Raw genomic sequence first — 18075 nt, 5'->3', positions numbered from 1 at the left:
GAACATAAAAAAATCTAAGTGTGTCTCTCCTTAGATCTACAAGGTTTACCCTTCCTTCACCTTTTACTCACTTGGCTGTGCTGTTTTATGAGCTTTCAGTCAGCAGCATCCCACAGTGAGCCATACTAAAGAGCACCATTAATCATCGGTACAATGTAATGGGGTGAAACACAAATATCACAGCCTTGTACAGTCTCCTATAACATCTTAGTAGTATGTTAAAGCAATTCCATAAATTATACATTGACTGCAGACTAAAGCACTGCTGGTACATTCATAATTCTGTGTGGTAGCATTGTATGGAGAGAAAGAAAGAATAATTTTGACATATTTGCTTGTAAAATTTTTATCACCCTATGAAGTTGGGTAGAATTTATGTGACAGGCATGCAACATTTTGTCATCCATGTTAGTGGAAGTCGGGGTCGGTGCACTCAGACATCGCATCTAGTTGAAATTTGGACCACACACAGATAATCTGGCTCTCAGGCAACACTGGCAGACCAACAGCCAGAACTGACTGCTATGGCATATTTTACAGTTAACGCCAAGTATTTGAGATTTGACGTGCCAGCGATTTAAAATGAAGATAAAAGGCAAAGAACTTCCTAAACTATTCATGATTGGCTAGATGCTGGTTTTCTCTGCCATTTGGCGAAAGACAGGAATTTTACAGGGATTTTATTGTAACTTTTCAATGAAAAAGGCTGAGTGGTGCACCAAACAACGCTGATCAGAGCAGTGAGATGAAAGTGTTGTGGTGGTGCTGTTAAGTGATTAAGATTATGATTCCAATATGTTTGATTTGATCCCATTGGTCAATGCCCTATTCCTATTGCTTAATTTTAGCTACTGCAACTATACTTAAAGCCGGATCAGGTGACCCTGAACCCTGAACCACCCCTTTCTTATTCTACTATTGGTTCAGACTTTTGCAGGACAGAGGTTTGTTCCTGTTAAAAGAGAGTTTTTTTCCTTACCACTGTCGCAAAGTGCTTGCTTCTAAGGAATCATCTTAGAAAATGCAGGGTAGAGCAATTTAATTCAGTCTTATTCATATAACGCCAAATCAAAACAACAGTCACCTCAAGGTGTTTTATATTGTAATTTCTCAATAATAAAGAGAAAACTCCAAAAAACAACCTTTTGGGTAAGCACTTGGTGACAGTGGGAAGAAAAATCTCCCTTTCAACAAGAAGAAATCCCTTGCAGAACCAGGCTCATAAAGACAGGATAAAAGACAAGGTGCAGAACAGAGTCAGATTTTAGTTTTGAGCCGAATCTTGAAAGATTGCATTATATTATTGATCATATGATTTGGTACTATAAAACTAAACATGCATTGAATTGACTAGCACTCTACTGTGATTTATATAAAAGGTGAAATCATCTTTTTTTAAAAAAAGAAAAATAATAACAGCAGGCCACGGAACCAAAACAATGAGCTCAGAGAAACTGAACTATACTTAAAAACAATATAGTCTCAACACAGTGATAAAAAAAAAATAATAATAATAATAGTTGGTACAGTTTTTAAGAACTGAGAAGCAGAAGTTTGACAAAAAAGCCACATATAGCAATACATCAGATAGTTAACTTTTAAGAGTTCTTGAACTTATCTTCAATGCTCTGAGCATCACAATTAAAAAAAAAAAGGCATTCCCCAAGAAAAGCACTCCTCACCTGAAACTAAAACTATCTCAGTTTTAAAAACTCTTTTAAAAAGAGAGAGAGAGATGCGGTCATTCCAGAGGAAGAAACCAAAAATGACCGCATCATTTATGCTCACCGCGGTAGAGGAAGGTGTGTGTGTAACAGAGAGAGAGAGGAGAGGGGGGGAGAGACGGTGGCGGTGGTGGTGGTGGGGGGGTGTTCTTCTTCTTCTTCTTCTTGGTTTATGTCATTGGTTTAAACGACCCAAGACCCCGCCTTTATAAAAAAGAGAGTTAGACATAGTGTGACTACAGCCAAAGAGAGAGAGAAAGAGAGAGAGAGGTAAAATAAAGCAGAGAAGCAGTTAGACACCTACTCGGCGTTTATGCTCCGTCGTATTTGAATAAACAAGGACTCGCTTCAACACATTGTAGCTCGTTCCCTGCTCGGCTATCACTCCTCTCTATCCGGTTGTTTCTTCTCGCCTGCCCCTAAAAGAGAAAAAGAGAGGGGGGGAGAGAGAGCCCGCGAGAGAAGCCGCTCGTGCAGCGCGCGGAGGATTAATAATAAGGTGGAATCAGAATTACTCCAAATCTTATTTCGTGTCCCCGAAGCGGATGATGCTGCCGCCGACGTGTGCCTAAAAAAAAAAAAAAAAAAAAAAAAGTCGGCTTCTCAACTTGCTATCTGATACCATTCATCCAGGTAAGACTGCATTTACAGAAGCAACACCAGCCGTGCAGATTTAACTCGTGTAATTCAGTTTTGGAGGAGGGATGGTGGTGTTGGTGGTGAGGAGGGGGGTTCAAAAGAGAGTTGGCCGCCGTTGGGTTTCGGGTCCGCATACGGCTCTGACCATGTGTGTCCACCTTACTGCGCCATGAAGATGGGGGAATGGTCGGTCGGGGTGGGTTGTACACACGGGAGGGAAATTATTTCTGACCACGTATATAGCACGCTGTGTCAAATGTGGACACGACCGGACCGCGTTTCCCTCCTTACAGTGTTGACATTTACGTTCCTCACCTTTACATGGCGAAAGGTAGCTGTTCGGCAAAGGCATGCGGAGTGTATTGTTTTTGCACACAGCCAGACCCCTCACGGAGTGCGTGTCGGTTAAAAGAAAATAGGAAGTGCATTAGTAGAGTGTCTGTTGAATGGCTGTGGAGTTGTACAGGCTGTGTTGTGCTTTCCAGCGAGACTATTTGCTCATAAATCCTCTAATACCCCATGCTTGATCCGAATGACTGAGTTTTTGTAGGCATAATAGTGTTGTAGAAGACGTCATCCTGTGTAATCTTCAGCGCTCCTCGCTGCTCAGCCTGTGTCTCTTAAAAAGAAAGAAGAAAAAGGAAAGAAAGAGAAACGCACGCGCAAAACGCACGCACACAAGTCATCCCAACAGGAGCACATTTGCTGCATCACAATGTCACTGACCATTCACGTGTTTGTGTCCTTGCACACATTTTAAGACCTCTTTTGGAGACACTTTGCAATAAGCTGTTACGCATGGTTACGGAGGATCAGAGGGCCCCTTAAACTTTTTTTTTGAATTGCAGGGCCCCGCAAATAGATAGAAGATCAAACACCTGCATCTGATGACATTTTGCCCCGAGGAAACTCACCTGAAAGGATTTGGTGGTTTAGTGTGGAGCTGCAGAGGTGCAGTTTGCCAAATAAAAGTAAGATTTTAGAAACTGATTAACTTAACAGTTGTTAAGTGGATGGCGTTCTCTTGATCCCATAGACGATGTGACTTGAAAACCGCTAGAGGAGAATAATGAGCTGTTTTCTGTAGTCCCTGCTCTTAATCAGTTAGCTGTATTTTACATAGAGGTGAGTGTATATTATTTTAATTGCTGAGCTGTTATTTGCAGCTGGAATAAAGTATCACTTCTGGTTGGGTAAACTTTAAAAAAAGTAGTAAAGAAAGTGCTTCCTCTGTTTACAGCCACCTTTAGGTGCAGGCAGCGTATAAATGAGCTGCTAATTGCCTTGTGTTAACTTGTTAATTACACCCACTAAAGTATTCTTACATATTATTGGACTAATTAATTCACTGATTACTCTGAAAATATGACAACAGGACACGTGTTGGATTAATGAAGAACCGGGGTTATCCCAATTCCTTATCGCTCATCATTAAAAACATCATCGTCAGTAATTAATTCTTGTCAACTAAGATAATTTCCATCCAGCACCCACACCAAAAGAAAAAGTATAATCTTGATATAATCAAAGTAAATAATTGGATCACTACAAGCTAAATAAGAGGTGACCTCTTTGTCTGTGCATGTATTGACTGAGAAGGGAGGGGGGCGTGTGCGCCTTAAGGAATATCAGACTGTTACAGATGTGTGCAGCTTGGACATCTGCTCCGTTGTCAGCCATTGTCAAGGAAGCAGTTAAGATGGTGGGCAGATCAGCTCAACAGAGCTCCCTTGTCAGGAAAAAAACGATAAACTGCAAAAGTGCAGCAGGAAAGAGCTCCTAACACAGAGCGGTATTCTACATTCACAATTACTCCTGGTCCACAGTGGATCAATTCCTCATTCATAACCAATAAAATCGCTACACATACGTTAAGATACATATTTTTTTGCAGAAGGCACCCTTTGTTAGGCTCACCTTCCCACACTGTGAGTCAGTGTTATCATTTAGAATGGGACCTGTCATGTTTCCACAGAGGAAATTGAACAGACTCAGTTAGCCGACCCCGTGAAGAGCCTGCCCTCTGCCATCCTCTCCTGTGTTGCCGAGCAGCACCCTATCACTCAAGGCAATTGAACGTCTCTGAGGGGACCTCTGTTAGCCCCGTGCAATATTTATTACCATCCATCATCCCAAGACTCTCGCTATATGGGTGAATAACAGTGGCTGCTAAGTTCTGTGTTAAAAAGTTCCCTCGCCAGCAACCATTAGAAGGGATTTATGAGAGCGGCTTCCCAAGAAGTGCTGTGGAAGGGAGAGGGAGCATGTTTTAGAGTTGCTGCGTAGCCTGCCCGCTGGGCTGTGCTGCCAAATATGTCATGGTTAAAATTCTGACTGGCTGAAGAGCTGCCTGAATGTCTCATTTCCATTTCAAGTTTGTTTTCTTAATAGGTTCTATTGCTTTAATTAATTAGTAGACTGGAAGAAAATTTCCCTGAAAATGTCACTCTTTCACTGTTTTAAACCTTCTTTGAATGGAATGTGTTTGGTTTTGGGTGGAGGGAAACATTTTGAAGTGCTGGAAAGTTGCATTTGGCATTTTTCTTTATTTTGACCTTTAGTAGATAAAACAACTGATTATTTGCAGCTGCCTTGCTCAGTGCTATAGTGACACGTGTAGCATTTAATACACCATGCTGTGTAATTCCCATATTTGCTGAATTGTGAAGCTAACAAGATGTCTATTTTCAGTGTATTTTCTTTGTAGATAGTAATGATGCTGATCTAATGTTCACTGTGGGCTTTAATAAGAATCAACTAATGTATGCATGCTGTGCATACAGAGCTGGTAAATTCTGCCTTCATGTCCTTTGAATGAGCCTGTGTGCATGTTGTGTGAAAATTACGTGCTCGCTACATCTCGATGTAGTCTTTGATCCTGCAGAGATGAGATGGGAGAGGGTTTTTTTCAGTTTTCCACTCTGGTGAGATTATTTGTTTGTCAGGGTTGAAAACAATTGCAGTGTATCTAAAAACGGGTGAAACCATGGGTATGGGACAGCACCCTAAACGAATGCCTTATTACGCTTCTTTTAGGTCAATTTGAATATGTGTTTTAATTGGTCTCTGAAGGCTAAGACTAGTCGTCTTTTTTTTCCTGCGTTCCTCAAAAGTGCCTGTGTGATGTGACTGCGTAGAGCTGACGAGCCCAGGAGCAACGGTGTTCATTTGAAGCTCGCTCAACGTGCTCATTATTTCCAAGCAAAGTGAAGATTGATTTAGCTGAAAGCTGGGATAGTGTTTTTAATGTTTACTTTTTCTGCTGTGAAAAACGTGGCCGTAGAAACTGATCGAGACGGTAAATCCGGCCCCAGATTGCTCTTGGTCAAAGCAGAGAACTTGGAAACAAGGTCTTTGCTACTCACGGCAACAAGAGATGTCATTACTCAGCAAGAGGTACTATCTCATGCTTTGAAAACTCCTCTCACCTTTAGAAATGCTGTATTGAAAAGATATCTCAAAGAAATAGTTTACTTGTCATTCCCATTTCTTTGCTTTTTCTCTTAAGGCATTGTGAGTCTTCACTTTTACGCACATTGAAGAGCGCGTGTGTTCAGTGTGGGTGTGGTTAGAGGGGGACTATCATCGCTAACCAACCCCCACCCCCACCCTTTCCTATAATTTCATTGACAGTAGCAGCAGTTGTGTTCTCCAGAGCTACACAGGGGTAAAGGATAATTGGAGCTGTGGATGTCTTTTTCGTGGTAACGGGGAAAGTGGAACCCTGTGCCAGCACTATTCTCTGTACTATACAAAGGGACAAGATCCAGCGATAGGGTGTGCATAAGAGATCTACAGTATTCGCTAACACAAACAGATGTATTTTATTCTGACTGAAACTAGTAAGGCTGAACCTCATGTGGCTTCTGAGTTGGCTGGCAGTTTTTTTTCCCTGCTGTTATTGGAGTGGATGCACTGCAACAGCCACTCTGTGCTTTTACCTTGCACCACTCTACATTAGTATCAGGGGAGAGCGATGTGCCCGTGTAATAAAGTGTAGGTGCATTGTCTTTCAGCAGTGCAAAAGGTCACGCAGCGCTTGTACTTTGGCCCCTGTTGGCCGTGTCAGAGACCATCTTGTTAGCATTAAGGTATGAGTCGTTTGGCAAAGCAGCACTACAGCAATTAGAGTTATTAATTATTTTTTCATAACTTAATACACTTTCGTTTAATGCATATTAATTGATGTGCTCCCAAATCTGCACTCACATAATCCACCAAGGATTTCTCAAAGGCAAGCACAAAAGGCTTTTATTATCTTAGGAGGAAGTGGTCTTTTGGGACGTAAAGTGCCCCTACTCAATTGTGTATTACAATATGAAACAGACGTAAGTGAAATGAAATTACAACATATCATCAGCACGGTGAAGGATCCTATTGAATTATTACCTCGGCAGCGCCATTGTTGTAATGTCAGGCTTGCTCTCTTGGATGTGACAGAGGGGTTTTTATAAAGTCTTCATGCAAGGAAGTAAAAAGCAGTTTCAAGGTTAAACTGTGTGAAGGCCAAATGTTTGGGGAGGCTGGATTAATTTCATGTCCCATAATGTGATTTGCAGTATCTCCTCCTCTCCTGCCCTTGGTTTCTTTGGAGATGTGCGAGCCTGATGAGAGCTGAAAGCAGGAGGGGAGGACAGGGGGGGTGCTGCTGTAACTATCTGCTGCATTTATAAGTGTTTACAGGACTCCTAAATGGAATTAGGGAAGATGGTGCGTGCTTACAAATTCACCATCATTCCCACACCCTGTCTCATTACTGAATACTAATTCAGAGGTTATTCCTTTGGTGCGCGGCAGAGAAAATGAGCTTTCTCTCACACATGCTAGCACGCACAACCACAGACAGACATATGCTTAAATATAAAATAACAGAACACACACCCAAAAAAGCGCAATCACACGATGGGCGCTGGTTCCCGAAAAACAAAAATTAGTGGACGTTATCAATTGCAGGGCAGGCTACGAAGGAAGGGGGACCACCATGAGAACAGCAGCGAGTCGGCCTAAGAAGCATGCTGTACCCAACACTTTATCACACAGCATCTGCAGCTTAGCCGTGTGTATCTGTATATCAGCCCAGTTAATGAAACTGTATTGCATTGCCTCATCTTATACATACAGATGTCTTTATAGATATGTACACATTTCATATGGCACCATTAACACAGATAAACTTGAAGTACGCTTGCAATACAAGGAAGTGATAAAATCAGCAACTGAGGTCACTGCAGGGAGTGTTTGAGGTGTAATACTGGTGGGTGAGTGGGTGGGTGAGGGTAAGTAGCACCATCTCATTACTGCCATGCTGCAACATCAGTGATTGAAGTACATCAACACTGGGGCTGCTCAGTTTTGGTACTTAGATTAAGATTTCTGTCCAAATGGAATCAGCAGCATGTGGGTCATTCTCTAAATTGGGATGTAAATGTGATACACTGTGCGGACAAAAGATGCTCGAGGTGAAAGACGCAGCTCAGTACACCTGTGTGGACTGTGTATAGTTCGGATGTGGGTTGAGTAAATTTAACGTGTGGATAGCTGGGCATTTCTTTCCCAGTCTCTCCTTAGGTAGCTTTCAGTGAGGGCAGTGAGTATAATGAGCTGTAAAATGAGTAGGGAACAGCGAGTTTAGGCTGTCTGTTGCAACATGTTGTAGTATTTTAAACCTCTCCTTGGCAGGGGTGCGCTCAGTGGTCTGTGCATCAAGTTGCTGTTCCTCTCCTTCTCAATTTCCTGCAAAATATAAATGTAAGTGGCGTCAGTATCACCAGTGAATTTTGTTTTTTGTTGTTTGTGTGAGTTTTTTTTTTTACCTCTCCAAGTTCAGCTACAGTCAGATAAAGAATTAGATCTGATCTTTTGATCTATCCTTAAGCATTCACCCCCCTAATTTTAGGGAATTGTTGCTGATGCTATTATAGGGCGCTGGCTGATGCATTTAACATATTAGGGAAATTAAGAAGCTTTTGTTTGTAGGATCTCTGAAACAAACTGTTTTTGCCCCCGCTTTTGAGACAGTGCATTTCAACATCTTGCAACACACTGCTTTTATCAAACACAGTAGAACACGTCACTTACCAGATACTTTGTGGTATAAAGTATTGCAGCTGTGCTTTGATGGTATGAAAAACACCCCATGTGAGGTATTGGCATTTCAAATGCCTTCAAACTGCACTTATTCATATTTACCCTTCACATACACCCTATAGCAACGCCAATGTAGCCCTGTAGCGCTATTATATGTCTGAAAGTGCAGTTGGTAAGAAGAATGAAAAGACCAGGGCTGCTGTCTCACACTTTCTTATCTTGTTTCCTCTTTGGCTTTTTTCTTGTCCTCTAATGCACATATCCATCTCCACACCCCCACCCCTCCCCCATGCTAGTGGAGGTCTCATTGCTTATGTAATGTCTCTAAACATTTGTGCAGCATTAGGGGAAGTCAGGCATGCCAAAACTGTGCAAAACGTCCCTCTGTGCACCCCATAGAGGTGGGACAGATGGCAACCCTCGTTCCCAGTCTTGTAAACTGCCTGTGACAGGCGAGATGGCATATACACAGCTGAAGTAGGGCAACACTAACTAAAGCTTTACAGACAGTGGTGGACACAATTGCATGCACCCTCATCAGTGAGGTGCTTACTATGAAAGCCTCGTTTTATTGCATTTAGCTGTTAATTACAGCACAGTGTTTACCGCTCGCAGATTCGTGGAAAAGTTGATCCGCACTGTAAACGCACCGTCGCTTTGCCCCGCCTGTGATCCAGATTCTGGCACACCTATAACAATTGCTATCAAATTCTCGCAAGAGATCATCCATCACAATGTTAAAGAAGGTGACCCGGAGTTGTTTTCTAATTCAGTCGTTAATCACCGCCACAGCAGAGTGTCGGGCACTTTCACTTTGTTCCCCTTAACAACTCTCTGGGCAGAGTCCATTACTGAGTAAACAGACAGTGAAACACAGAAGAAATGAATGAAGCTGCCCAGCACAGAATCCCCAGAGGTGAGATCAAATGGCAGGCCCGGTGATGATGAGGGATGTTTATGGCTGGCACTCTATTAAGAGGAGGCTCTTTCCTGCTGGCTCATAATGAACATCTACCTTGTGAAATGGTTACTTGGAAGCTTTTTTCTTTACACTGAATTACTGGTCATTTTCATCAAATTTTGCCCTAATTGCTCTCAGCAGTGAGTCAGGGGAAGGGGCACTGATAAAAAGAATGAGTTTTAGGGTAAGTTGGCAAGGTGACTGGCTTATGGCAACATTAGCCATTTTGATTTGAATAAATCTCCACCACCGTTTCTCCCCCCTTTGTATGTTAATGAAAGCCAGCTCCGTCCTTGTAGGATGATATTTCAGGCCTGAACTCTTCTTCTTTTCTCTGTTTACTCGGCAACGCCTCCTCCAGATGTCCCCCACTGCGGGAGGCTTTGAGGCAAATGTGAGAGGCTTCCTACTAAACCATACACTCTCACACACACAGACATGCACACACAAACATGCACTCTCACATCACCTCTGGGGGTAGCCACTTTAGCTGACCTGTTACGAAATATGACTTCATGGGCTTCAGACAAAAAGTGTGTTGTTTCTATCAAGAAGAGACTTAAATATTGCTGACAAAAGGTGCAGCGGATGTGTTGGGGAGAAAGGAAAAACATCTCTGAAAGGAGAATGTTTTCGTAAATCACAGACAATGTACCATCTGCACCCGGCGGGGTGTATGAGCGACACTGGACTACTGCTGTGAGGAACTATTGCATTGTTATTAAATGGCTGTTGCCTCACTGGCAACCATATTAAAGCCTCAGATCCTGTGCCTGATGCAAGGCAACGAAGAGGAAAAATTTAGGAGTGGGGTGGGTGGCAGAAAAAAAAATCCCAAACCAGCCTGGCCTTCTGGACATGTTGACACAATGTGCAACTGCAATTGCATAGATTAGAAGATGGCAGTAAAACGTCTTGACAGTGAAAAGAAAGATTTTTTTCCCCTCTCGTCTTTGCCTGCTCTAACCTCTCTTAAGTCCTTGTTGCTGTCCATCACCACTACTTGCTCAGCATCTTGCACATGCTGCTGTGAAAGGGGAGCTTTTTTCATAGGTAGGATCTATGTCTTAAGAAAGGCAGATGTTACAGTTCGGGCTATACCAGAAACTCATGCTGGGAGGGTAATTTTCTTTTCCTTTCTAGATTTTCTTTTTTTTTTTACTATGACCATATTCAAAGAAGCTACTTTTTATCCCTTAAGCAGTTCATCTTCAAAATTCATTTACCATTTTTTTTTACTATAGGATGTTCCTCCCATCTCATGGCGAAGGAGCCTGGATCTACTCGTGCTATATCAGCGTGCTCACTTATTGATGACGGGGTTCATTTTGTGCACGTTGAACTACTAGCAGAGAGTTCGTGAAATGCCACTGAAGAGCGAGAGCTGATTAGCTCGTCTTGCTCTCCCCTCATTTCATTCTCGCACATTCGCACGCTCTGATAACAGTTTCTTGTTAACTTTCTTTGTGTCAGAGGTTATTAAAATGATGCAGTTTGAATATATAGTTGCTGAATTGACGCTGACCTGTGCCAAGCTTTCTGTGCAATGTCTGTCTGTTATTGAAGGAAGTATTTTTTGTTACTTTTTTCTTGTATTTCCTCCAAATGTTTTGACCCTGAACAAACTGCAGGCTTTATGAAGATTGTCCAACCTCCCCATTTTGTTTAGTTTTGGTCAGTTGCTGAAAAGAAGCTTCAGCGATGTGTAATTACATGGTTATTATTATTTTTATTATGGGATTTGGGGAATTGTTTCTAAATATTTTCTTTTTTCTACTTTTCCTAAATGGCATGCAGTGCACATGTGCTTTTATACACATGTAAGACTTAGTCTCTGAGGGTAATCACATATTTTTCTGGGCTTCTAGCGTAGCCACTGGAGACTGGAGTCAAAACTGCCTTTTTGCCCCCCTATCATTGTTTCCAAAAAATTCGAATGAATTTTTAAAAAGTTAATAAAAAATAATAATACGATTCCGAGCCTTTAAAGGGCAAAGGTACCAAAATTCCAGATATTAAAAAGCCTTCCCTGGTGAGAAATTAGAAGTGGTTGACAAAGAGGACAAAAGACTCAGCTATTTTAATAATCTCTGCAAAAGACAGACCTCGGATCATTTTGTCTTATCATGTAGAAAAGTTACAAAAAAGAGAAATGCATATATTTCTATCACATAACACAGATTCATTGCAGGGCAAATACCACGTATAGTCACCCACCAAGGGCACATTGTGAGCCAGGAAAAACCCCGCTGGCCTGAGAAAAAAATAAATAAAATCCTAGTATTTTCTCAACTGTGACACAGAACGAGCACAAAACCCGAGCAATACTTGTAAAATGTGGAGTCAAATGACTGTCAGATCAGTAGCTCTGTCCCATCCCTGCTCTGGTAACTCTGCGAGGAGTGAATTTGTGAATGCCCATAAATATGCATACGTACTTGAACTCTGCTGCTTCTTTTTTCTGTTGTTTTTTTTCTTTTTTTCTTGACAAAAGTTTCCGCGGGTCTGATTCTTGAAGGCCGTCATGGAGCTTGACGAAAACCTGACATTTGGAAAGGTCTGCGAGAGGGATTTGTTTGTGACAGCTTCAAATTACAGTGGCACGGAGGGAGCAGGAGAAAGGGGAGGGATGCAGAGATTGATGAAGAAAATGGCTCCTGCTTATTTAAATGTCAGTTCAGCAAGGTGAATGCCTAAGCTTCTTTTTTCCCCCGCAAGCATTACATGTGTATTCCTCACAATGGAAAAACATTTCTTGCCATCTTTTATTCTGTGTGTGTTTCTCACCGTCTTTCTGTTTGGCTCAGGCGGTGTTATTGGCAGGAGGCTTTATGCCTTGTGAAGCTTTGCCAGCATCTTGACAGTAACCACAAACCATTTAGTTGTTTGTTTTGTGTAGGTAGTGACTGAAGGACCAGTCACTCAGGTCCTATTTAGACTGGAGGTTTATTCTGGACCATATATGCAGCAGTATAAAATACATATTAATTTTCCGACTCTTGCGCTCTCTCTGCAAGTGCAGAAACAAAGCAAAAGTAAGAAAGACATCACTGCGAGTACAATCTGGGGGAAGAAAGCACACAAGGAAAATAACTGATAAGTATGCTGCAGTTTCTGTATATCCAGAGTGATTTCTGTTATGTAACAGCAGTTTTTTTCCCCCCAACAAAGGCTGTTACTTCTTGTCAGCCCTCAGCGCACTTACGAGTGCACAGGGAGCTCTGCCTGTCACTGACCTTTTTAATAAGGATGAGATGACTGAAATACACCAAGTGTCCCTCGGTGATGATAGCCAAATGTCACTCAAACTAAAGGACTGTAGCCAGACTTTCACATTGAGATTCCAACAATAGTACAGAGGAGGGAATGCAGAGCCCCCTATCTCTTTTCCTTGACAAATAGCTGATGACACTGTTGGATTAAGTCCTCACAAGTCATGCCAGCTGCTGGAATCAGATGACAAGTACCTCCATGTCTACGTGTCTTAATCTTTTTCAGACACTTCCAGCCGTCGTGTATAACTGGAATATTTATCACACAGGTTGCAAAAGCCAGTAAATTATGTGACTTAAGTGATGCCTGAGTTTGACAACTGCTTTCCTGAAAGGCATGTGCCCTTTTGCCTACTTTTTCATTGTGTCCTCCTGCCATGACACATTTTATTGAAGAGCTGTCTGCGGGCGTACCACAAGAACTCTATGCTGTCTCTAAACTGCAGCCTGCACAAGTTCCCACAGTAGAAAATAGACTTTTCGAATCAGCTACTGCAAACAGAACCTGTTTTAACAGAAGCATTGCCCATAATTAAACTAACGCATAGGAAAGTATGCTGGGGTGGCTCCCGTGATTAATGGAGCAATTACATAATCCATTACACTGAATTATGAATGTGCTAATGATGAGCTCATGTTGGGTAATGATTCCTGGAGTTTGCTTGTGTAAAATATGAAGAGGGAAGCAGAGAGGACTGTCGGTGTTTGCAGATGTTCCTCTAATCACTAGGAGGTAAGGCTAAGGAGGAAAAAGAAAATGTGCGACTTCCTACAGAGAGTGGCACCTCCACCATCACGGGTCATTGCTTCCTGTTCTAGAAAGAACGCCTCCTACTGTTCCCACTTGGATTAGATGGCGTAGATTTGAGTGTCTCCTGCTATGAAATACTAAGGCCATACTAATCTAAATTAGTGTTTTATGTAATTTTTATGATGGGAGCATGAAGTATGCAATTAAGGAGGCAAAAAGACAACATAAAGGATGACAGCTGGTGACTAAGCCCTGTCATAATTTTCTCGCCTAAAACAGTGACTGGCTGCAAAGCATTAATTTGTTGTTTACATTCTTGTGTCTTTGCTATGCTTGCTTTGGTGCAGGAAATGCCTCAAATATCTTGTATCATGTTAACAGAATTCTAGTTATATATTAAGTAAAATCAACTGTTTTTACTTTATTTGCGAATTCTGGTGTTTTTTGGTAAAGATGCACTGATCGACCGGCCAGGGGTCGGGATCGGCCGATTTTCCGTGTGCTTGGCCCAGATTGCCTGGTGAGTCTCACATATGTCCAATTATGAGCTGGTCTGTTTCATGCATGTCGTTTTCATGCAGAAAATAGCTGCTCACACAGTTACGGCTATATGCTAACATATTGTTTGTGTGCTGTAGCCATGAAGCAACCTTATTGAGAGACTTAAACACCCTCACCCAATTGAACATGCCCAGTTTGAACATGATAGCAAAAGGAAAGTGGCTAAATCTGAAGTAGCCAAAGCTCGATATGAGCCTTGGTATAAGCAGTGAAAAGACCAATGCAGTTGCAAGGAAAATTGCGGAGATGGGTCAAAACAGGGTCAATGTCAATGCAAATAACTGTTGTACCTGCTTTTGTTTGTTAAGCTAAAATATGTCAGGTAAAGTCGGGTGTACAGCTAGTTTTATTTTCAATTATGTAAGTGAGAGTAGATCCTGCAACTTACTGCAGTGTGTGGGAAATTGTAAAGTTGAATCATTTCTTTTATCATGAAAACCATTAGAACTGAAGAAAAGTTGGGTTTTCTTTGTATATGCTGTCAGTTATAGTGCTTCGAACTGAAAAGAAAATTGCAGCGGATAGATCTCTATCCTTCAGTCCAGCTGCTACAGGTGTATAAGATCAAGCACCGAGCCATTCAGTCTGCCTTTAGGAACATTTGTGAAAAAATAGTTTTGAAGAGCTTACTGAATTTAAGTGTGGTACTATAAAAGGATGCCATCGTTGTAATAAGTAAATATAAATAAGTCAACTGTGAGTGGTATTATTGCAAAGTCGAAGCCTTTAGCAACCACAGCAACTCAGACGCAAAGTGTCAGACCACATAAAGTTACAGATTGGGGTCTGTAAGCGCTGAAGGGTGTGGTGCGTCAAAGTTGCCAACACGCTGCTGACTGAATAACTGCAAGGTTTGAAACCTTTTCTGGTGTTAACATCAGCACAAAAACTGTGCACGGGGAACTTCATAGCATATGTTCCCATTGGTGATGAATAGTTGTGTCCAGATAGCGTAACTTTAATTTGCTAGCAATAGCCAGAATAAGCTCATATTGGACCAACTCTGAATAAAAGTGTACTAAATTGATAAAAGATGCAACAGTGAATGCAAGATGAAGGTTTTGCTGTTTTCCCTGGTATTAATTTTTAATGTATGAGTAAGAGCACTTTATCTATGCAAATTGCATTTACAATCAAACATAGTTCTTATGACACTGTGAATGAATGATTTAGTATTGTCAGAAGATTTGAAGACTTGTTTTGTTTTCTTTGTTTCTTAGTTATTTTTTCTGTGACCTTATTCAGCTTCACATCTTATTACTAGATAATCTTGAAAGTACATGCAGCGTATCTGATGTTGAAATTGTCATCTGGCATTTCTTGTGTTTAGTTTCTTTAAAGCACTTAAAGCAGTGTAGGAGGGTTTCAGTTTGTTTTTTCTATGTAATGCCTCATCCTTATTTTTCTTGTTAAATAAAAAGACTTCAATTAAGGGTTTGAATAATAGTGCATTTCAGACTTAACAGACATAACAGCTACTATTTAAATGCAATAACAACTTTAAATAATAATAACTTTAAACCCTCCTAATGACTTTTCATGAGGTTTATTTCTTATAGCTCCTTCAGGGTTTTTACAGACAGTGCAGATACCTCAGTAGTACATTCTTATGAATATACTTCATAACGTTCTCATGAATCTTAGCTTAGGTCACCTTCTTCTTTTGGTTCTGCAACAGCCTAACCACAGAGATACCACCAAATGCAAAAAGCACGTGTTTGGTCTTTGCATCTGGCAGACAACTCGCTGCAGATATGTATGTAAATACTGCATCTGAGATAATAAGAAACACATCACAAGACAATAAACTAAAAATGGATCTGAGTAAATATTTTAGTAGAACTATTGAATATCTCTCATCGATATGGATGAAACCATGGCTGATGGCTGGATTAACTTCACGATGGATGCCTGGTGATTCTGTCTGTGGATGCCAGTCTTTGTAATTGTCGGTTGAGGTCTTACAATTCTCTTACAAATAGCATTGCTGTGGAGTTTCTGTGTCTTATTTACTTGACAAGCAAATAAAAGTACTTTACTGTCTGAAAGTACACAGTTTATCTTGTTTAATTAATAAATGCTGTTAAACCATGAATTTACTATATATATTGTTGTGAACATTCATGAATCTTCACACAGCATCTCCAGAGAACAAAAGTTCATTGCAAAAACAAGTTTTAATGGGGCTTGTGTTTACCAAGCTATGACCTCCATGCCCTGAATCCACATAAAAGGGCTTCCTTTTTTCCTCCAATTATATTCTTTTTATGTGTACAAATAACAGAATCTGTTTGTTGATGTAGCTCAACCTGCTTCAGCGTGTTAGTGGACCTCTTTAGCTGGGATGATTGACGTCCATTATTTTTCAGCATACCTTGTCTGTTATAAACTTGCTGTGGGTGCGTCTGCATTAGATCTGGTTCATTTGAAGTTCACCGTGAGTCCATTTTCTTAGGTAAACAAAACAGCCTGACTGTCAGCTTCCAGCTGAGGACAGTTATCTGCTTATCTGTGACTGAAAATTTATTTCTTCTTCCTAGTGGGAAATTCCTCTTTGCTGCATTCTGTCAAGGTAACAGTGTTTGTCATCTTTGAGCGAGAGGTGTACTCCGTGCTATCTGCTGTAAGGGAGTCGCTTCGGCGTTGGAAGCTGGTAAATGAATTTTGTCTGTTAATTTTATGGGGAAACAATTGCTAGGCAAAAAGACGAAAAAAAAACTTTAATGGTTTCAAATATCGCAGTAAAAGTTTGTAACTGTTGAGAAGCGTGTCTCCTCTCCAGAAATTGCCTGTATTGTTTATTGCTATGGTCAGAATTGCAAAGAGGAAACATTATGAGAGTTTTGATGAGGTTGTTAGTTTGTGTATACTAGCACGTGTATGCGCAGGAGTCCATCCGAGCATCTGTTGGCTGTTTTCTCTCTGCGTGTGCTGCTGAGTGGAGCCACCTTTTTTATATATGCAATTATTATGTAAACATGCCATTTTGGTCTCAGAGCCACTTTGTCTCACATTGGCTCTGACTGTGTTGCAGCTCAAGACTGAATTGAATGCCACTGAATGCCATGATTTCTTATACTTAAAATACTTAAAATAAAATCATACACACATTGTGAGCTGTTACGGTTATATTTGTTTTTTCTGATTCAGTGTGTGTTTGTGTGTTTTTTTTCTTTGTTGTGTTGTGTTTGTTTTTTTGTCTGATTCTTAGCAGGATTATTAAAAAAGGTCCGGATGGATTTGCATGGAAAGTTTTCAGAGAGGTGTGGCATCGTCCAGCTTGGAAGAGATAAACAATTGGACCATTAAAAGATAGGGCAATGCTGAATATGTCATGTCATATCTTCAAATTTGTATTTTTATTAACCCGTTTTTCCCATGACAATACTCATGCATGACGTCTACGCAAAGGGCGTTTGGATACAGACACATTCAGTGACAGTTTATTTCTGCAAGCTGCAAAACTGTGACTTAAATGAATACTTAAAGCTAGTTACAGTGTCTGAAAGAGGTTTGTGTGCAGTTAGGGTCCCTTCCTGCCCTCCCTGCTCTCCAGGCCGCAGGCAGCACAGTGTCCTTTGGTCTTTATAGTGGGCCTCTGGGCTCTGGGCCACTAGCTCTGCCTTGTTCAGGTCCTTGTTCTGCTCTGCTGGTTGCATTGGCCCTGTTGTGAAATGTGATCAGTCAGCTCCATTAGGGCCTGGACTGGGTGCTTTTGGAAACCAAATGGCCCAATTCCTGGTTGTACCACCCAGGAGTTGATCTCAGGGATTGGTCGGAGCGAGTAGTGTCTGTTGCTTCGTAGTAAGTCTGCTGGGAATGCAGCCACACTGCCTTGTTGTTGTGGTATCGCGGGCTTGTTTACCACGTTCTGCCTTTGTTTGGACTCTTTTACATGTTAGGTAACAGTGGATTATGTATTTTCTTGTGGACACACAGTATGCCCAGATATGTTTCAGGTTAGTTTAATAACTTTTCTTATTAGTTATTTTAGGGCTGCTGTTGAAGTCAGTCGTAAGTACCCTGAACTCCCACCAGTATTTTTAAAGCCACCTTTCAAGTTTACAAAAGGTGAGTGTT

The 18075-nt window shown here is 41.2% G+C and overlaps 1 protein-coding gene across 2 annotated transcripts in view; it reads left to right on the top strand.

Moving 5' to 3' along the window:
• Positions 1 to 1944: 1944 nt before the first annotated feature.
• Positions 1945 to 18075, top strand: part of LOC146703341 (C-terminal-binding protein 2) — a 99973-nt gene continuing 83842 nt past the window's right edge. For both annotated transcript variants that reach the window (XM_085466528.1, XM_085466526.1), the window contains exon 1: positions 1945 to 2357. The gene's annotated coding sequence lies outside the window, so the exon portion shown is untranslated. The remainder of the gene's footprint in view (positions 2358 to 18075) is intronic.

The sequence above is a fragment of the Copadichromis virginalis genome, linkage group LG8 (genome assembly GCF_057382275.1).
Source record: "Copadichromis virginalis isolate Kocher_CV1m ecotype Utaka linkage group LG8, C_Virginalis_male_GT1.1, whole genome shotgun sequence".
Classification (NCBI taxonomy): Eukaryota; Metazoa; Chordata; class Actinopteri; order Cichliformes; family Cichlidae; genus Copadichromis; species Copadichromis virginalis.
The sequence above is the reverse complement of the archived record's forward strand: the minus strand, read 5'-3'. Positions and strand labels throughout refer to the sequence as shown.